The sequence below is a fragment of the Chrysochloris asiatica genome, unplaced genomic scaffold (genome assembly GCF_000296735.1).
Source record: "Chrysochloris asiatica unplaced genomic scaffold, ChrAsi1.0 scaffold00005, whole genome shotgun sequence".
NCBI lineage: Eukaryota > Metazoa > Chordata > Mammalia > Afrosoricida > Chrysochloridae > Chrysochloris > Chrysochloris asiatica.
The window spans coordinates 42,705,241-42,727,860 of record NW_006408523.1 but is presented as its reverse complement, the minus strand read 5'-3'; positions in this window follow the sequence as shown (position 1 = coordinate 42,727,860).

Genomic DNA, 22,620 nt, shown 5'->3' with positions numbered 1-22,620 from the left:
TTTTGACTGTATGGATCATGACAAACTATGGATAACATTGTGAAGAATGGATATTCCAGGAAACTTAATTGTGCTCATAAGGAACCTGTACATAGACCAATAAATAGGCAATTATTCAAGCAGAACAAGGGGATACTGAATAGTTTAAAATCAGAAAAGGTGTGTGCCTGGATTGTATCCTTTCACCCAATTTATTCAATCTGTATACTGAGCAAATAATGTGAGAAGGTGGATTATATGAAGAAGAACATGGCATCAGAATTAAAGGAAGACTCATTAGCAACCTGTTCTATGCAGATGATTCAACTTTTCTTGCTAGAAGAAAAGAGTACTTCAAATACTTACAGATGAAGATCAAAAACTTTCAGTATGGAATTGTACCTCAATGCAAAGAAAACACAAAAAATTCTCACAATTGTATCTACAGATAGCATCATGATAAATTCAAAAACGATTGAAGACATCAAAGACTTCATTTTACTTGAATCCACAATCAACACTGAAAGAAGCAGTCAACAAATCAAAAGTCATTTGCAGTAGGCACATCTGCTGCACAAGACATCATTAACGTGTTTGAGAGCATAGATATCAGTTTGAGAATTATAGTGCATCTGATCCAACCCATGATATTTTCATTTGTCTCATATGCATGTGAAAGTTGGACAATGAATAAGGAAGTATAGGTACATTTCAATTATGGTGTTGAGGAAGAATACTAAAAGTATCATGGACTTCCAGAAGAACAACCAAAATGCTTCTTGGAATCCAGGATGGTGAAACTTCATCTCTCAGATTTGGACATGTTATCAGGAAGAACTAGTCCCTAGAGAAGGAAATCTATTTTAGTAATGTAGAGGGTCAACAAAAAAGAAGGAGACCCCCAACAAGATGGATTGGCACAGAGGCAGCAGCAGCAGCAATGGACTCAAGCATAGCAAAGTGTGTGAGTATGGCACGTGGCCAGGCAGTGTTTCGTTCTGTTAGCATAGGGTTGCTATGAGTCAAAATGGACTCAACAGCAGCTAATTAAAACAACTGCCATCGAGTCAAATCTGACTCATACAACCCCATATAGGGTTTCTAGGGCTCTACATCTTTATGGATGGATTGGCAAAGTGGCAGCATCAATGGGCTCAAGCTTGGCAACAATAGTGAGGTTGGCCCAGGATCGAGCAGTGTTTCATTCTGCTGTGCATAAGGTCACTATGAGTCAGTACCGACTTGATGGCACCTAACAACATCTTTATACTAGCAGAAAGCCTCATCTTTCTCCCAAAGTACTGCTCATGGGTTAAACTGCTAAGCTTGTGGAAGTTCTGATGATTAAAGTGTGGTGCTTATCCTACAGCACGACTAGAGCTGCCAGTGGTTTACTGCATCAGATGAAATCATGGGGAATCATCATGTAACTGCCACATTACATCATTACATAACTGCCAAACACTGAGAACCATGACCCAGACAAGTTGACACATAATTCGACGACACCCAATTCAATCTATGACAGCTTGGAAAACATAAAAAGAATGCAGACAAACCAACAAAAATTGTCTGTAGTACCAACGGAGTCTGTGTTAACATTCTTTTTGATGGTTTTAAGTCATTTTCTGTGAAAAATGAAAGTTGATAAAAGTAAAAATGGAGAGATCATTAAAAAGTAAACTTTAAATTGCCCTCAAATAGGTAGCTATCTTGATCATAATTATTTGTTTTAATATATTTTAGAGTCCTAGTGTGGTACTGTGAAGAGCAGAGATGTCAGCTTGAGGACTAAGGTGCGCCTGACCCAAGCCATGGTATTTTCAATAACCTCATATGGATGTGAAAGCTGGACAGTGAATAAGGAAGATCGTAGAAGAATTGTTGCCTTTGAGTTGTGGTGTTGGAGGAGAATACTAAAAGTGCCATGGACTGCCAAAAGAACCAATAGATCTGTTTTGGAAGAGGTGCAGCCAGAGTGCTCCTTGGAGGCCAGGATGGCTAAGCTTCCTCTCTCATACTTTGGACTTATTGTCAGGAGGGAACAGTCACTGGAGAAAGATGTCATTCTGGGTAAGATGGAGGGTCAGAGAAAAAGAGGAAGACCCCCAACGAGATGGATCAGCCAGGTGGCATCATTGATGGCGTCAAGTATGACAGCGATAGTGAGGTTGACCCAGGATCAGACATTGTTTCGTTCTGCTGTACATGGGGTCACTATGATTCGGTTCCAACTCAATGGCACCTGACAACAACAACAACAGTGTAGTACTGTGGGCTAATGGGCTGGACTGCAAAGTCACTTTGAACCACAAGGTTGGTGATTCAAGCCCACTAGCCACTCCTTGGAAACCCTATACGTGGTCACTCTGGGTTGAAACCAGCTCGACAGTACTTAACAAAAACAACAATGGCATAATATACTTTAGATAGTATTTTTCTGATTAAGAAAGTAACCCCTCTAAGTGCATATGGAAAATATAGAAAGCAAAAAGAAGAAAATTAAAGTCCTCCATAATTTACTTCACCTATTTCTGTATTTCCAATTCAATATTTTTCTCAGATGAATATTGCAAAAGCTGCATTTTTAAAGAACATGAATATTTAATGGATTCTATAACTTGGTGTGGCACTGTGGGTTAATGTGTTGGACTGCAAATTCAGTTTGATCCATCGGTTGGTTCAAGCTCACCAGAAGCTCCTCAGAAACCCTATACAGGGTCACTATGAGTCAGAACTGACTTGAAGGCACATAATAACAACAACAACAACAGCAATATAGTATAATTTACATTTTCAGTTATTAAATATTCTCTGAAACTATTTTGAGAAATAAACCATTGTTTTAACATGCCAAAATTAAGGTAATTCCCATATTGAGGATCCCTGGTGGTCCAATGGGTTAGGTGCTCAGCTGCTAATCAAAATATTGGTGGTTCCAATTCAGCAGTTGTTCCATAGGAACAGATGAGACTTCTACTTCCAGCAAAGATTCACAGTATTAAAAGCTTCATGCAGCAGTCCTATCGGGTTTCTATGAATAGAAATCAACTTGACAACAATGAGTCTGTTTCTGGTTGTATTCATAAATTGTTGAGTATTTGAGCATATCCACTTTTTCACTATTATGAAGTCATAATCATCTTTTATATAGATTTTTTTTTTCTGTGTGTCTGATCTCTTCCCTTCTGTCAGACACTGACTGAAGATGCATTACGTGTCAAAGAGCAAGGTTTTAATTTCATGGTCAAGGGAGCCCTGGTAATACTAGAGGGAATCATGGTGTCATAACCCTGTGAGTTAAGCGCTGAACTGTTAACTGCATGGTCTACAGTTCAAGCCTGACTTGCAAAAAAGATAAAGCTGTCTGCTTTGTAAAGATGTACAACATTGGAAACCCTGTATAGGGTTATTAGAAGCCAGAATTGACTTAATGGCAGAGAGTTTCAGGTATGGTCAGAGCGATTATAGAAACATAAAGTCATATTATTAGTGATTTAGGAGTCCTAATATGTCACTGCCAGATAATGTGCTGGAATGAAAGGTCAATTTGAACTTCAAGGTAGGTGGTTCAAACCCACCAGCCACTCCTCAGAAATGCTATGCAGGATTGAGATGGGTCAAAACCTACTTGGTGGCACTTAACAACAATAACAACAATTATTAATGATTTGGAATAATCATTATTTTTTTACGAGTCCTAACTTTTCTGACTAGCATGTTTGTGATCTTTTCCTGTTTTACTTTGAGAATATTCATCTGTCTTATTTATCAACTGGTATTCTAATCGTATTTAAGATACAAACATAAGTCAAAAAGTATTGCTACAAAATCATAGCACCTGTTATTAAACTCAGACATCAACATGTGGTGCTATTGTTTTTCCTCATAGCCTCCATCTCGGTCTATACAGCTCTGAAGGTGCTGTTTCCATTCCTCCAGTTCTTACCTTAAAAGTTCTGTGCATTTTGATTGGCACCATGCCACAGCATCCTCGAAGAGCTCAAATCATGTTCCTTTGAAATGTTCTTTGAGTTTGGGAGGGAGCAACATTAGGAAAGGTGGATGGGACAAGAGTTTCCGATGAAATTCTCACAGGACAGCCCTTGCTACCCTCGAAGAATGATCAGGTGCATGTCACAATGGAAAAAATTTCCTTAGCACAGTTTTCTGGCCGTTTTCTCATCATTGCAACCTTCAATTTCCTTAAAAGTCTTCATAAGAAGCCTCCATAATTGTCATGTGTCCTTTAAGGAAATCCATCAAGATGATCCTTTTGGGATCTAGAGAAATAGCTGCCATAATCTTCAGAGCTGATCTCTGCGTCCTAAAATTATCAGGATCAGCAGATCCCTTCTGAAGCCATTGTTTTGATTGGGCTTCTTTTGGAAAGGCTCCCTAAGGAGACAAAGGCAAGAGCCTTACTGATAGTATTTGTCTGTAGCCATTCACTGATGGCAAAGACGTGTTCAAACACATTTTGTCAGCAACAAACCTTTATGTGTATGAATTCGAACCTTAACAGCGACATGTTCTGACTTACCTGTGCACCATTCCACTGGCTCTTGTATTCCTTGCTTTCCTTTTTCCTTGAATATATGATTTTCCTTTTAAATTTTATCATTTTGTGCATACTCTTCACTATTTTGCCTAATGAAAATAACATATAAGGTGATAATAAATTTCAATAACATAAAAGTATGCAAATAGATCTTTCTGTAATTTCATCCCATGGTCCTTAGAGCTAGTCATTCTTAAAAAATTGGCATGCATCCTTAGTGATTTTATATGGGATTTTGCTCTTCATGTTATTCTGTATCTGACTCCTACTTAGCACCATATGTACAGGGAAGACAATAAAGCACTGTTAAACATTCTGTAGAAAATTATATGTATATATAAACTTTTCTGTGTGAGTTTTGAAAATTTGTACTCTCTAGCCATGTTAGGGAGCAATGAAAACTGAAACTTTGATTTCATTCACTGCACTCTTTATCAGGGCTTTTTTTAGTATAAAAATTATTATTCAGCTGAGCTTTTCCTGATAGGAGGTTATATTTTGAACACATGAAACAAGAAAAAGGATAAACAACTAGGATTTGTTTCCCCCACATTCAAAATGTGAGTGTTCCTAGATATTTTTTCTTTTGAAAAAAAAAAAAAAACAGAAAATGTAAATTTTTATTAAGGCATAATCTTCTTCTAAACACCTTTATATCAACATATACCAAAACCCAAATCCAAACCCAATGCCATCCAATCAATTTTATGACTTTCATCAGCCTTATACACGGTCTCTAAGGTTATGAATCTTAAGGGAGAAGAAAGCCTCACCTTTCTGCCATAGACAGACTGATAGGTTTGAACTACTGACTTTGCAGTTAATAATCAAGACAGTGTTCATCCTACAGCACCACCAAAATTTCTTATATCAGTCAATATATGCAACTATATAACTTTGTTGTTGTTAAGTGCCATCCATTTGGTTCTGACTCATAGGGACCCTGTATAGGGTTTTGAAGGAGCAGCTGGTGGATTTGAATAGCTGACCTTGTGGTTAGCAGTCCAGTGTTTATACTACAGCAACACTCCAGGACTCCATATAACTTTAGTATTAGCATATAATGTGAAAAAAAAAAAACCCCAAACATTTAAAGTAGTGTTTTTATGATTTAATACATATTTTATGAATCTATGCATATACTCCTGGTATGGCACTGTAAAATAAGCACTGAACTGCAAATCGCAAGGGCCACGGTTCATATCCTCCAGCTGTTCCTCTGAAATCCTGTACAGGATTGCTATGAGTTGGAACTGACTCGATAGCACTTAAAAACAATAATACATATTATCTCTTTCCTCTTTCTTTTTTTTTTTTAAGTTTATATTGTGAGTTGAGTGAAAGTTTACAGGACAGATCATCAGTTTTACATTCAACAAATCATATACTTTGTTTCATTATAATGATTATAATCTCTGTCTTGTACCATCAGTTACCAGGATTTCTCTCTATTAATTTTAGCTCTTTTTTTAAAAAACACTTAAGCATATATAATAATTTATATCACCAAACGACATATTCTGCAAGTCTGCCTCCTGGCCACCAGCTCTCAGTCCATCTCTTTCCATGAACCTAGAGTCCTTAGCTGCTCCTTCTCTCCATGTCTCCATCTCTGCCTCCATCTCTGGTGTTGTTACTTCTCTGGATAAAGTCCTATATTATGCTTGTGCTCATCTCCCTTGATGGTCCTAGGATCCTTTGTTTCTGGAACATAAGATTAACTACTCCCTGGTTTTGTTACAAAACTTCTACCTTAACAACTGTGACAGTCACATTTAGTCATGATACCAATTACTCACTATTGAATCATAAGAATCTTATCCCCATCTCTTTTTACCAGACCCATCTAGACAAGATGAAAACTATTCAGTGGGAATTCTATCTCCCCCTGCTGACACACACATACACACACTTTTAAATTAAACTCCCTCTTGGAACCTTGTAAGCCAGTCACTTAATGCCTTTATTGCTCCCTCATTTTAGGTTGTTATGTTATGTTATGTGCCATGGAGTCGTTTCCAATTCATAGCAATCCTGTAAAGGGTTTCTGAGGCTGTAAATCTTTATGGGAGCACAAAGCCTCATCTTTTCTCACGGAACAGCTGGTAGCTTCGAACTACTGACCATGAGATTAGCAGCCCAATTCATAACCACTATGTCACCAGAGCTCCTTCATTGCCCGTCCCTATCTACCCTGTGTACTGAGGGGATAGCATTGATACTGGATGTGAAGATTCCTTCCCTCTCTGTTGGTATTTTGAGCTACTACCTCCATGAGTATAGGTCAAGCTCATCAAATTGAAGCAATTCACACTCACTTCCTTTATCAAAAATTGTTTTCTTTTTTATCTTCCTCTAGTGATGCATACTCAATCTTGGAACAACGGGGCTCTTTGATATAGGGATTGAGGTATAGCCTGAAGAGGGGAAATAATACCAAAATGCTTGACTGTCTTATGAATATTGGTTTCCTTTGGCTACTATTGTAAAATAGACACTTGAGTGGGATAAAAAGGAATGTTGGGAAACATGATTACAGAAAGCTTGCAAGCCCATCTTCAGCCTATAACTGATTCGAGTACCTAGAAGGGGTTCTACAACTTGCCCAGTGAAATAGGTCTCTTGTGGAGCCTTTGCAGTATATAGGGCCTTAGGTGGAGTCCTGAGCCCCATCCAGAACCTTCTGAGGTGGGACAATCCCACTATAACAGACAAGCAGACCAGCCTGGAACAGTTAGAGGACAGAAGATACATCTTCAAAGAAAGATCATCAAGAAAAACCCAAAACAAAAATGGCATTATGATTGGCTACTACAAGAATAAGCAAGTTGTTCCCTGGGAAGTCATCAAGACAAGCAATCAATTACCTTCAAGACAAATCCCCCACTAACACTAAAACTCAAAGGGAACACATGAGCAAGACACGCAAGCTTGCTGGTGACCATATTGGTCTACTGGTGAGTGGAAAAGGGGGAAAGGCAGCAATGAAGAAATGGGCTGAGTTTAACCACGGTCCATAGTCTCCCGTTGACCTGGAGATGAGAGACAGAAGAATAAGGGCTGGTTGGTCCAAAGTGTGGTGAGACCTGGGGACACCTGAGCTCATGGACAAGGACATAGTCACAGAGGGCTAGAGTTGAGAGTGAAGCATCCAGCAGATATAAAGTGAAGTGAGACACACAAGAACACCCAAACTTGCAGGTAGTACTCATCTGACCTAGCCTTGATGGCTTGATAATCTTTCCTCATTCTTGATGCTCTATGTTTCTATTTCATCTTTTGCTTTTTCCTCTTGGCCATTCATGACAAAAGGATGTATTTATTTATTTCATCATTTGTTCTAAAGAACAGCAGAAATTTATGTAGTCTTTTTTTTTTTTATATTATGCAATTTGTTAATTTCTGTTTTAATCTTTATTAGTAGCTTCTTTCAACATTTTTGCCATCTAATTCTAGTCTAAGGTCTATCTTTTACCTGTTGCCACTGAGTAAATTCAACTTTTATCAATGCTATGGGGCAGAGTAAAGGTGCTCTGGTAGCTTAGTAGTTACAAATCGGGCTGGGAACTGCAAGGTCAGCAGTTCAAAACTACCAGCTCTCCTGCGGGAGAAAGACGAGGCTTTCTGTTCCTGTAAAGATTTACAGCCTCGGAAACCCTTTACAGGGTTGCTATGAGCCGGAACTAACTCCACAGCACATAACAACAACAACAACAACATGGGGCAGAGCAGAACTGCACTCCATAGGGTTTCCAAGGCTCTAATCTTCAGTCCTGGTGCGGTGCTGTGGGCTAATCGTCAGACTACAAAGTCGTTTGAACTGCAAGGTTGGTGGTTCAAGCTCTCCAACTGCTCTTTGGAAACCCTATAAAGGGTCCCTATAGGTCAGAATCGACTCCACAGCACTTAACAACAGCAATAACCTTCACAAAAGTGGCTACCACATCTTTCTCCAGCAGAGCAGCTGATGGTTTAGCAACTGAGCACTTAACCACTGTGCCACCAACGCTCCTTAGATCTATTTTTTGGTCATGTATTTTAAAAGTTTCCTATTAATTCACTCAGAATTAAAATTATAACATTTCCTGTGGATTATAAATTTGGCAGTATCCTATGTTGTTGTTGTTAAGTGCTGTGGAGTCGGTTCTGACTCCTAGCAACCCTGTATAGGATTTCTAAGGAGTAGGTGGTGGTTTTGAACCACCAACCTTGTAGTTCAAAATGACCTTGTGGTCTAGTGCTTATCCTGATGGGCACACCAGGAAAGAAATACCACATTTTCATTGGCATTAATTTCAAAACCTGTTCATTTTATGATTTTGTTGTTGTTGTGAAGTGCTGTCGAGTCAATTCCAAACCATAGTGACCCTGTATAGGGTTTCTGAGGAGCAGCTGGTGAGTTTGAGCCACTGACCTTGCAGTTCAAATGGCTTTGCAGTCTGGCACATTAACCCACAGAGCCACGCTCCACTTTAATTCAAGAGTTTTTAGAGAGTGGTTTGTTGTCATCTTTATTATTATATCCAAGAAAGTATATTTGAGGTGGAGTCTGGTATGGCCCTGTAGGATAAACACTAAACCACAAGGTATGTCTGAACCACAAGGTGGGTGGTTCATACCCACTAGCCACTCCTCAGAAAACCTATACAGGGTTGCTAAGAGTCAGAACCAACTCGACTGCACTTAACAACAACAACACATTTGAATTACTCTTTTTACGAAAATGTGTAGGATATTTTTCCCTATGGAATGTATTGAGGTTATAAATCCTCGGTGACCCTTTGAAAATAATATATGGGTTTGAAGTACAATTTTCCTTGATTAGATTAAACACTGGATGGCTAACCACAAGGTCGGAAGTTTAAACCCACCAGCAGCTCCTCAGAAACCCTATACAGGCTCACTGTGAGTTGGAACCGACTTTACAACAACTCTTACGTAAAAATTTCCTTGCCATTTTTATTTTGTCAACTTCAGCCATTACATTCTGAAAGACATATACTAAAAACTCCCACTCTGGCTTTTCTTAGGGTTAGTTCTTCCTGAATGTCTTAGAAAATAGATTGAGAGATACGTAAGTAGGCAGAGAGATACTATCAATAGATGTGTATTTCAATTATTACTCCCTCTGTTTATAGAGAATACGCATTTCTGTACAACCTAAACCATCACATTCCAGTTTTCTGAAACACCATTGTGCTTTGTAGCATCATATTGTCTTAGAGGACCTGGGTTCAAATCCTGTGTTTTCTTATGACATCAGCTACTGTATAAATGCATTGAACTTTCGTCACCTAATTTGTAGAACCCATTTAGTCCCCTAATTTGCAGAACTAATAATAATACTCTTTGTTTTTAAAGTGTTTCTCAAATTTTTAATATGATTGTTGACATTATTTTGTAAGTTTCAAAACTGTGTTTGAAATTTCTCTAAGGCTGAAATTGGACAGCTTAAAAAAAGTAAATATTTAAGTTTGAGAAGAATTTTCAAGATACACTCTAAGGTATGAGGTAACTTCTAGGCACCTGGACAAAATTGTTCAAATCTTTTTAATAAAACATTTCATTAAAAACTCACATATAATACATGCTAATTCTTAAGCGTCCTTTAAAACTTATTTTATTAATACTTTCACTAAATATATTAAGGAATATGCAATAAAATACAGCACAAATTTAGGGATAAAATCTGCTATTTCTCGCAGCTAAAGCTTTGAATATGAATCCTCTTCAAAGTTCATTTTATCCCCTAAATTAACTTTACTGTGTTTATTTTAGAACATTGTGCTCTTAGATGTGAGTCAAGGGGCATATGGTCCTTTTATTGGAAAATAAAGAGCAGATGTGTGGTTTAGATAAGTACACATAAACATGTGAAGGTCAATGGCAGTTGACTCATCGTTTTCACCATATTGTGGAAGGGAGATGAATAATTTCCTTAGAGGAAATTTCAACCATAATACTGCAATATCAAAGAAAACCCATTTTTATTTATTTCACTTGAGAAGCATAAAAAAGATCTAACAAAATACAGGCTTCTTCTATGAGCTGTTAATAATTTTCTGGTAATTCAGATGACAGATTTAAGAAAATGTACTAAAAGTCAATCCAACTACTATACACATGTGAACAGAGTTCCACTTTAGCAAAGAGCAAGAGCTTTTCAAATGTACTTTCCTTTTTATTTCTTTGAATTAAAAAGAATTCATTGTTCACAATAACTGTGAGTAACATGACTTCGTAGAATATGTTACTTATTATGTCTTTGAAAATCAATCACCCTTTATTGGTTTTCCTTGAAATAGAAAACAGAGCAACTAGTTTTCTAGTAGGAGAAAAAAAAAAAAAATCAAACAACAAATGTATGAACATCTTTGTAATAAATCTTTTCATTGCCCTGTCTTCCTTTGATTTTGAACTTCCCTTCAGATCAATTGCACAGTTTTTTGGAGGACAAAGCCTGTCTTACAACTGAAAAACTGCACTCTTCTTGCCTTCAGAGAGAACCAGGGTTAAGCTATCCCAAGAAGAGGTCAAACTTTTCTGGCTTAACCTTATTTATTTTCACAGCTGTTAAAAACCTACTCCAGACTCTATATTGCTAGACCTAGACTTCAGTAATATATTCATTATCCTTTTCCTAGTGCTAACACCCAAAAGCATCAAACAATCATATTAAACTAGCAAAAAGCCCAATTCCCTTGTTCTTTCATCTCTAATTTGTATATACATTTATTAGCTAATTCAACAAGTATTTAATAATCAAAGAAATAATTTAGCTAATTTAAGGAAAGGGAGGATGACAAAAGACTGTTAAGGAAAGGTGAAGACACAAGAAGGTGTGCATGGGTTACAGAGGGTAGAGGTAAGTAGTGATATGTGCACAACCTTGAAACAACTGTGTTCTGTGCATAGATACATGGACTGAGACATAACTGAATGGATGGATAATGGAAGAAAAGTGAGATATACATAAATATTTCTAAAATCCCACAATATATGAGAGTTTGAAAGAGGATATTTATACATGAGTATTTACCATTTATGCAAACACAACTAGTAATGAGGTGGAGCATACAGCAGTGAAAATTCCTAGATATTATCAAACATCTTAAAGCGAATAGTTTCTAGGCCTGGGAACTCAGAACCTAATCTCATGGGGCATCTATGGTTAATTGGCATGACGTAGTCCACAAAAACAATGCCTTACATCCTGCTTGTGTGAGTAGCGTCTGGAATCTTAAAAGCTCATGAGCTGCCCTGTGCAATGCAGCTATTTGTCTCTGCATGCACAGAAGAAAGAAGACTGATAAGAACTACAGAAGCTTGGAATCAATCAGTCCAATGGACTAATGAAATATGTGAATATCAGTCTTCACACTTCTGAGACCAGAAGAACTAGACGGTGCCCAGCTACCTCTACCAACTGCTCTAAAACAGATGACATTACAGGATCCTGGGTAGAGTGGGAGAAAGGGTAGAATAAAAGTCAAAATTATTTAATAAAAACAAAAACAGATTTACTGGTTAGAAAGAGACTGGAAGAACATGAGACCATGGAACTTGACCACCAATCAGGTCTGGAAAGGAACTTATCCTTGTGGCCCAATTTTCACCTCCTCCAGTTACTTTCCCCTGAGTTTATAGTTAGAGGCAACAACATTAGCAAGGTATGCTGTTAACTGCCATCAAGTAAGTTCTGACTCATAGAAACCCTATACAGGGTTTCCAAGGAGTGGTTTCTTGGTGGGTCTGAACTGTCAACCTTGTAGTTCAAACCAATGTTGTAGTCCAGTACTTTATCCCCCAGTGCCACAGTATATTCACCATGACATGGTCAATCAGTCAAAATTAAAAGGGCAGCATTTTCCTAGGGATAAATTGAGAAGGAATAGGAAAGTGGGTGGAATGCAAATAGGCACCAGAGGGAGGAAGCTGGATAATTGTTGCTTGGAGGGGGGTTGTAAACATGGAGATGAAACAAACTCTATGGTTTATTGAATGTGAAACTGATGATCTTGTAACCTTCACTCAATTCAAAATAAAAAGTTCAAAAATATAATAATAAAATATAACATGTATATTGTTGTTGTTGTTGTTAAGTGCCATCGAGTCGGGTCCGATCCATAGCGACCCTGTACAGGGTTTCCAAGGGTGTAAATCTTTACGGGAGTAGAAAGCCTCATCTTTCTCCCGCGGAGTGGCTGGTAGTTTCGAACCGCTGACCTTAAGGTTCGCAGCCCGATTCGTAACCATATTGGTAATTTTTAAATACCTGAACTGAAAGAAGAATTAGCTTGAACAACAAATATGTGTAAGAATCTTGTTATGTGTCTGAGAAACAGGTGTAGCATCATTTAAAAAGTTGTGTGGGGGCCATGAAGGATCTCAGATTATACTGGAGGAGAAACAGTGTAAACAAAATGCAAAATGGTATGATGAGTACTGAAAAGGATGTATTTCTGGGGATCAAAAAAGCACCATGGAGGGAGTGCAAACTTCTATCTACTTTTGTCATCACTGTATTTCTGGCCAAGATCTGGGGAACTCCATGAATATTTAGTAGATGAGTGGGTGAATGAATGGATGGGAAGGTGAAGGATTGTTTCTTAGAAAAAAAAATCAACTCAGTTTCAGATGAAAGGCTAGACTAAATTGTGGTAGATGTTTTCATATAAAAAGTATGATAAAAATGAAGTAATGTGGGAATATCAAAGGCATGAAGCAATGATTTGGTAAGATAGAGCAGAATGTCTGTGGGAAAAAGACATGACATTTGATTGTTATTGTTATTGAGTCAGGTCCAATTCATAGCAATCTTATGTACAACAGATCAAAACACTGCTTTGCCCGGCACCATCCTCACAATCTTTCCTGTGAGTGACCACATTATAGCAGCCACTGTGTCAATCTATCTTGCTGAGGGGCTCCCTCTTTCTCACTGATCCTCTACTTAATCAAGCATGATAACCTTCTCCAGAAACTGGTCCCTTCTAATAAAATGTTCTAACTAGGTGAAATGAAGTCTCACCATCCTCACTTCTAAGATTCTTCCAAGAAAGATGTGTTCAACAAAAGACCTATCTATACAAAGAAAACTACAAACACTGCTACAAGAAATCAAAAGAGACTTGAAAAAAATGGAAGAATTTACCATGCTCATGGATAGGAAGACAACATTGTGAAAATGTAAACATTATCCAAACAATCTATAGATATAATGCAATCCCAATCCAGATTCCAAAATCATTCTTTAAAGAGAGAAAAACCAATCATTGAAATTATGTAGAAAGGAAAGAGAACTCAGAAAAGCAAAATACTACTTAACAAGAATAACAAAACTGGAGGCGTCTCACTCCCTGATATCAAAATCTACTACACAATGGTCAAAACAGCCTGGTACTGATTTTTACCAATTAAAAAAAAAAAAAAAATACATGGATGAATGGAACAGAACTGAGAACTCAGAAAGAAACCCATCCATATACAGTCAGCTGATTTTTTTACAAACAGTCAAAACACATTAAATGGGAAAAACATAGTCTACTCAACAAAAGGTCCTGGCAAAACTGAAAATCCATTTGCAGAAGAATGAAATAAAATCCTTACTCACACCATATACAAAAACAAACTCAATGTGATTGTGAATTAAAGACCTAAATGTAAAACCTAGAATTATGAACATCATCAATGAAAAAACAGGGACAAATTTAGGGGCTCTAATAGTTGTTGTTAGGTGCCATTGAGTTGTACCAACTCATAGCGATCCTATGCACAGCAGAGCGAAACAATGCCTAGTCCTTGCACAACCTCACAATTGTTGCCACGTTTGAGCCCATTGATGCCGCCATTTTGCCAATCCATTTCACTGGGGGTCTTCCTCTTTTTCTCTGATCCTCCACCTTACCAAACATGATATTCTTCTCCAGCGACTGGTCCCTCCTGACAATAGATCTGAAGTATAAGAGATGAAGTTTGGCCATCCTGGACTCCAAGGAGCACTCTGGCTACAATTCTTCCAACATAGATGTGTTTGTTCTTTTGGCATCCTATTGCACTTTCAATATTCTCCTCCAACATCATAATTCAAAAGTATCAGTTCTTCTATGGCCTTCCTTATTCACTGTCCGGCTTTTGCATGTATATGAGGTTATTGAAAATGCTATGGCTTGAGGCTGGCACACCTTAGTCTTCAAGCTGATATCTTTTCTCTTCAACATTTTAAAAAGGTCTTGTGCAGCAGATTTGCTTAATGCAATATGTCATTTGATTTCTTGACTGCTGCTTCCATGAGTGTTGATAGTTGATACAAGAAGACTGAAGTTCTTGACAACTTCAATCTTTTCCCCGTCGATAAGAATATTGTTTATTGGTCCAGTGGTGATGATTTTTGTTTTCTTTACGTTGAGATGCAATCCATAGCGAAGACTGTGCTCTTTGATCTTCATCAGTAAATGTTTTAAGTCCTCTTCACTTTCAGAAAGCAAGGTTGTCTCATCTGCATATGGCAGGTTGTTAATGAGCCTTCCTCCCATCCTGATGCCACGTTTTTCTTCATATAACCCAACTTCTAGGATTATTTGCTCAGCATACACGTTGAATAAGTATGGTGAAAGAATACAACTCTGTAGCTCACCTTTCTTAATTTTAAATCATTCAGTGTTCCCATGTTCTGTTCGAACAGCTGCCTCTTGGTCTGTACAAATTTTTCTTTAGCACAATTAAGTGTTCAGAAATACTCATAATTCACCACATTGTCCATAGCTTGTCATCATCCACACAATCGAAAGTCTTTGCATAGTCAATAAAGCACAGGTAAACATCTTTCTGATATTCTCTGCTTTCAGCCAAGATCCATCTAATGTCAGCAATGATATCCCTCATGCTGCATCCCTTTCTGAATCCAGCTTGAACCTGTGGAAGTTCTCTGTCAATGTATGATTGTATCCGTTTCTGTACTACCTCTAGCAAAACTTTACTCGCTTGAGATAACAAAGAGATTGTCTGATGATTTTCGCATTCTGTTGGGTTATCTCTCTTTGAAATGGACACAAATAGGGATCTCTTCCAATCAGTAGGCCAGATAGTTGTCTTCCAAATTTCTTGGCAGAGATGAGTGAGTGCCTCCTGTGCCGCCTCACTTTCTTGAAAGATTTCAATTTTTATTCCATCAATTCCTGGTGCCTTGTTCTTTGCCAATTCCTTAAATACACCTTAGACTGCTTTCTTCAGTATTATTGGATCTTGATCATATGCTACCTATTGAAATGGTTGAACATTAACCATTTCCTTGTGGTATAGTGACTCTCTGTATTTCGTCCATCTTCCTTTGATGCTTTCTGCATCATTCAATAATTTGCTCAGAGAATCCTTCAATAACAAAAGTCAAGGCTGGAATTTTTTTTCAGTTCCCCCAGCTTGAGAAATGCTGAGTGTGTTCTTCCTTTTTGATTTTCTGACTCCAGATCTTTGCACATTTTGTCAATATTTGACTTTGTCTTCTTGAGCTGACCTTTGAAATTTTCTGTTCAGCTCTTGTACCTCCTCATTTCTTCCATTTGCTTAAGCATCTCTAAGCTGGAAAGCAAGTTTCAGTGTCTCTTATGACATCCATTCTGAACTTTTCCTTCTTTCTTGCATTCTTAATGAGTTTTTGCTTTCTTCATATTTGATGTTCTTGATGCCATCCCACAACACTTCTAGTTTTTGGTCTTTAGTGTCTATTGTGTCTCATCTGTTCTTCAGATGATCTCTAAATTCAGGTGGAATATATTTAAAGTCGTATTTTAGCTTTCATGGACTTGTTTTCATTTTCTTCAGCTTCAGTCTGAATTTTCATATGAACAATTGATGGTCTGTTCCACAATTTGCCCCTAGCCTTGTTTTGACTGATGATATAGAGCTTTTCCATTGTCTCTTTCAGAAGATGCAGTCAATTTGATTTCTGTGCATTCCATCTGTATAGTCATGAGGTCCATGTGTATAATAGTCTCTTGTGCTGTCTAAAGAAGGTATTTGAAATTAACAAATCATTGATTTTGCAGAATTCTATTATGCAATCTCCAGCATCATTTCTATCACCAAGGCCATATTTTCCAACTACTGATCCTTCTTCTTTGTTCTCAAACTTTTCATTCCAATCACCAGTAATGATCAATACATCTTGATTGCATGTTTGACCAATTTCAGATTGAAGAAGTTGGTAGAATTCTTCTATATCATCCACACTGGCTTTAGTGGTTGGTGCATAAATTTGAATAATAGTGGTATTAACTGGTCTTCCCTTTAGGCGTATGGATATTATCCTTTCACAGACAGCATTGTACCTCATGACTGATCTGGATATATTCTTTTTACAATGAATGCAATACCATTCGTCTTTCATTTGTCATTCCCGGCATAGTAAATCATGTGGTTGTCAGATTCAAAATTGCAATACCAGTCCATTTCAGCTCACTAATGTCTAAGATATCCATGTTTTTGCATTCCGTTACATTTTTGACAATTTCCAGTTTTCCTAGATTCATACTTTGTACGTTCCATGTTCTGATTATTGATGGATATTTATAGCTGTTTCTCATCAGTTTGAGTTGTGTCCCATCAGCAAATGAAGGTCCTGTAGGTTTTACTCCATGGGCTTTACTCCATTCACATCATCATGGTCAACTCTACTTTGAGGAGGCAACTCTTCCTCAGTAGCATTTTGAGAGTCTTCCAACCTTAGGGGATCATTTTCTGGCACTATATCTGATAGTGTTTCTCTGCTATTCATAAGGTTTTCAGTGACTAAATATTCGGAAACCCTGTACAGGGTCGCTATGGGTCGGAACGGACTCGAAGGCACTTAACAACAACAACAACAACAAATATTCAGAAGTAGTTCATCTTTCCTTCTTCCTACTCTGTCTTCATCTGGAAGCTCATCTGAAACCTGTCCACCATGGGAGACCCTGCTGGTATTTAAAATACCCATAGCATAGTTTCCAGAATCACAGCAACTCACAAGCCACCACAGTACAGCAAATTGACAGATGAGTGATGGGGTGGCTCTAATACATAGCATGTATACACTGTCAAACATTACTAAAAGCATACAAACAGTAGAAGACAAAAAAGATGACTAAGACCTCCTAAAAATTAGACACTGATGTGCATCAAAAGATTTCACAATAAGAGTAAAAAGGGAGCATACAAAGTGGGGTGAGCATTTTTTTTTTTTTACAACAGTATATTAGACAAGGAACTAATTGCTAAAATTTATAGAAAATTATAACACCGCTACAAGAAAAAGACAAACAACCCAGTTGAAAAATGGGCAGAGGACATAAATAGACACCTTAAGAAGAAAGACATTCAAGCAGCCAACAAACATATGGAAAAATGTTCCCGATTTTTAGTAATTAGAGAGATGAAAATCTTGACTGCTGCGTCCATAAGTGTTGATACAAGCAAAGTGAAGTCTTTGACAAGGTATCATCTCACCCCAGAATTAATAGCGAAGTTCAGAAAAACAGAAAACAAGAAATGGTGGTGAGGCTCTGGAGAGACTGGGGCCTTCTGACATTGGTGATGGAATTGTAAAAGTGTGCAGCCACTGTGATAAACAACATGGCACTTCCTCAGAAAGTTGGAAATAGAAAAACTGTTTCACCCAGCAATCTCTCTACTTGGTATATCTTCACAAGAAATACAACCCAGGACATGAGTAGATATATGCACACCAATATTCGTGGCAGCAATATTTACAATTGCAAAAAGATTGAATCAATCTTTCTTTATAATGAATACAAATACAGATTTCTTCCAGTAGACTGGACAGATAGTTGTCTTTCAAATTTTTTGGCATGGAGGAGCAAGCTCATCTGTTTGTTGAATTACCTTACCTTGTATTCAGTCAGTTCCTAGAATTTTTTTTTTTTTTCATCAGTGCCTTTAATATAGCTTGGACTTCTTTAATATCGTTAATTCTTAATCATATGCTAACTCAATGTAAATAAAACAAAAATTCTCACAACTGGATCAATAAATAACATCATGATAAATGGAGAAAAGGTTGAAGTTGTCAAAGACTTCACTTTGCTTGGATCAACACTTATGGAAGCAGCAGTCAAGATTTCATCTCTCCTACTTTGGGCATATTATCAGGAGGAACCAGTCTCTGGAGAAGATCATACTAAATAAAGAAGAAGACCAACATATAAGAGGAAGAACCCCAATGAGATGGACTTGTGTAGTGGCAGCAGCAATGGGCTCAAGCTTAACAACAATTGTGAAGATGGAACAGTACCGGGCAGTGCTTTATTCTGTTGTTCATAAGGTTTCTATGAGTCATAACTGACTCAATGGCACTTAACAACATCATCAACAACAAATGCTACTTTCTGAAATGGATGAACATGGGCCAATAGTTTTTGGTATAGTAACACTATGTATTCTTTCCATCTTCTTCAATATGTTCTGAGTCTTTCAGTAGTTTGCCCATATTGTCATTGTTGTTAGGTGCCACTAAGCCAATTTTAACATATAGTGACTCTGTACAACAGAACAAAATACTGCCAGTCCTGTGTCATTATCACAATTGTTGTGAACCCATTGTTGCCTCTATGAAAATCCATCTCATGGGTGTCTTCCTCTTTTTCATTGACCCTCCACTTTAACAAACATTATGTCTTTGTCCAGTAACTTGTCCTTTCTGACAAGTCCGAAATACAAGAGATGAAGTCTCACCATCATCACTTCTAAGGAGAAATCTGGCCATGCTTTCTCCAAATCGGATTTGTTTGTTCTTCTGACAGTCAATGGCAGTCAATTATTCACCAACATCATAATTCAAATGCATTGATTCTTCTCAGGTCTTCCTTATTCGTTGTCCAGTTGAATATATGGTGATTAAAACCTTACACCTCCCCGCTAAAAGCCCCAATAGAATTCTTCAGTATTGCAATTTGAGGCTGGGTTTTTTACCATTCTTTCTACTTGAAAAATTCCAAATGTGCTCTTTCTTTTTGGTTTTCTAATTCCAGGTCCTCTATATATTTCATTATAGGATTGGATTTTGCCATCTCAAGCTGCCCTTTGAAATCTTCTGTTTAGCTATTTTACTTCATCATTACTTCCATTTACTTTATCTACTGTACACTCAAAAGCAAGTTGCAGAGTCTTTTCTGACATCCAATTTGATCTTTTCTTTCTTTCTTAACTTCAATAATCTTTCTTTTTCTTTAGGTATGATGCCCTTGATTTCATCCCACAACTATCTGGACATTATTGTCAATGTGTCAGATCTATTCTTGAGATGATCTCTAAATTCAGATGAAATATATTTAAGCTTGTAATTTGGCTCTCATGGACTTGTCTTAATTTTCTTCAGCTTCAGCTTGAACTTGCTATCTTAGTGATCTAGTTCCAGCATTACAACAGCACTCAAGCAACCAAAATAAGACACACTGACAGACAAGTAGCAAAAAATGAGATTGCAAGAAAACCATATCCACTATAGTTAAGTCAACTCCAACTCCCTTAAACCTTGTATGAAAAAGTAGAATAGATTCTCCTAGGCTGTAAATCTTTATGGAAGCAGACTGCCACATCTTTTCCAGTGCAGAAGTTGGTGTGTTTGAACCACCAGTCAGTTAGCAGTTGAGCTCTTTCAGCCATTGCATCACCAGAGCTCTTATGGAAATGACATTAAAGAGTCAAAAGAACATTGATCATGAAGGCTTGTCATGTATCACAAGGTACTGTGCTCATGGTGGGGATTTAAAATAAAGCAGTAAGAAGTTATAACTAGGATGTTGGTATGGTTTGACTTGTCAGGTAAGAAAAGATAGAAGGAGTCACATTTACAAGTAGCAGTGGCAGGGAAGTGGTTGAAGTGGCAGACTTTAGACTCCAGTTTGATAAAGAATACACTTTCCCAACTCAAAATTGTTTAGTGTGTCCAGGAGTCTTGAAAATAAGTCTGGCATAAAAACTAGGGCAAGATTCCCTAGACTTGAATTCTGGCTATATCACACCAGTAGTTTGAACTTGGGCTAATTACTTAACCTCTCTGTCCTTCAGATTCCACATAAAAACAATAATAATAATCCTCACATCTTTTTTGTTGTTGTTATGAATTAGTATAGAAAATGCTTGGATATATGTCTGGCATATAGTACTACATCCATGATTTTAGATCAAGGCCTCATATAGTGACTTATAACTATTTTGTCTAAAATTATACATAAATTTATAGTTTTAATTTCATAGCTATACATGTATCCTCTCATTTTATGCAAATTTGATGTTTTGTGCATTTTTAACCCTAAGATAACAAACTGGTATCATTCTGAAATAGGTTGTGAAATCATCCAGAAAAATTTGGGGGAAAAAAATGAATGTTCAAAGTAATCAAAAAAATTCATTCACAATAAAGATATAAAGGATCCAGAAACTATTTGTGAGAAAGACTTTGTGGAAAGAGTTGCTGGTGTGTAGTCAGCCACTCAACCATCACCATGAAGAAAGAATGGAGGAGCTACCTCGTTGATCTCAGGTTTCCATGGGACCATTCAGAGTGGTGGTGGAGCTGGGGATGGTGGGGATGGTGATGTGCCATTGAGTTGCTTCTGACTCATAGGGACCTAGTATAGAGTTTCTGAGGCTGCAAATCCTTACTTACCACCAGAGCTCCTTTCAGAAAGTTACTTAACTGCCACCAGAGCTCCTTTCAAAAAGTTTGGGGAATTTTATAAACTTGAGATTGACTCTTGCCTGAGAATTTCAAAAGTCAGAAGACAAGCTGACCAGTTCTGCCACCAGCATATGTAAAAGAAAGGGTTATTGTACTAAGTTTTAAGAATGTGTAGTTGTTGTTGTTAGGTGCCGTCGAACCCATTCCAAATCATAGCTACCTTCCATGAGGAACGATTGCTGGATTTGAACTACCAGTCTTTCAGTTAGAAGAGAAATCCAGTGCTTATCCTACTGCACCACACCATGAGCAAAGTAAATATGATTGCTTCTCACAGTTGAGATTAGGTCCACAGGTAACAAAGGATCAACATGGAGGAACTGTGAGGAGCAGGTCTCCACAGAAGGAAGCTGAAGTTTCCTCAGGACCATGGAGGGAGAGAAAATGAGGCACCAGTGGAATGTTCCTTATCTGCATCATGGAAACTGCCAGTGAAAGGTTCCCAGACTGGGGCGGTAAGAAGCTCATCTCCCACGTGAAATAGTGAATTTAAACATAGGCTTCACACAGGCCTCGGATGAATTTCAATTTTAAAAGTAAGAACTTTCTTATCTTCCTTCCATTCTCCTCACTTCCTGTTATGGATGAATTGTGTCCTTCAAAAAAGGTATGTTAAAGTCCTAACCCAATACCTATGAATTAAAATGACTTTGTCTGAAATAAGTTCTTTCTTTGAAGGTGTTATCAGTTAAATTAATGGTGGCGCTGTGGGATAATGCACTGGACTCCAAGGTTGGTTTGAACTGTAAAGTTGAACAGATTTGACAGCACTTCACAACATTAATAACCATAGTAAGTGAGTACTAATCTTTATCCTTTCTGAAAGCTGTTTTATAACAGACAGAGAAACAGTCATGTATGAGAAGAGACTATTTGAAGATGTATCTACAAGGAAGTAATACCAAGAATCTATTAAACCTACCAAAAGCTGGGAAATCAAAAGAAGTCTGAAGTCTCTTCGTCTACAACAGACAGAGAAAACCTGCTTGTGCATACACTGAATCTAGACTCTTAGTTTCCATGACTGTAAGACAATAAATTCCTGTTCTTTAAAGTCACCCATTAACATTTTCTTGTAACACTATATAACCCTGAGAAGCAAAGACACTCTTGATATTCTAACCACACAGAGCAGTCAGATCCCACAGTTAGCAATCCAAGGGAAGAGAATTAAAGCAAACAGAAACCCAAGTCCATCCTATGCACTGTAGCAGAATTTAGAAATTATGGTTTTGCTGGGTACGCACTGGACTGCTAATTGAAGGGTCAACGCTTCAAGCCTACCAGCCATTTCTAAGAAACCCTACACAGGATCTCTAGGTTGGAACTGAATCCACAGCACTTA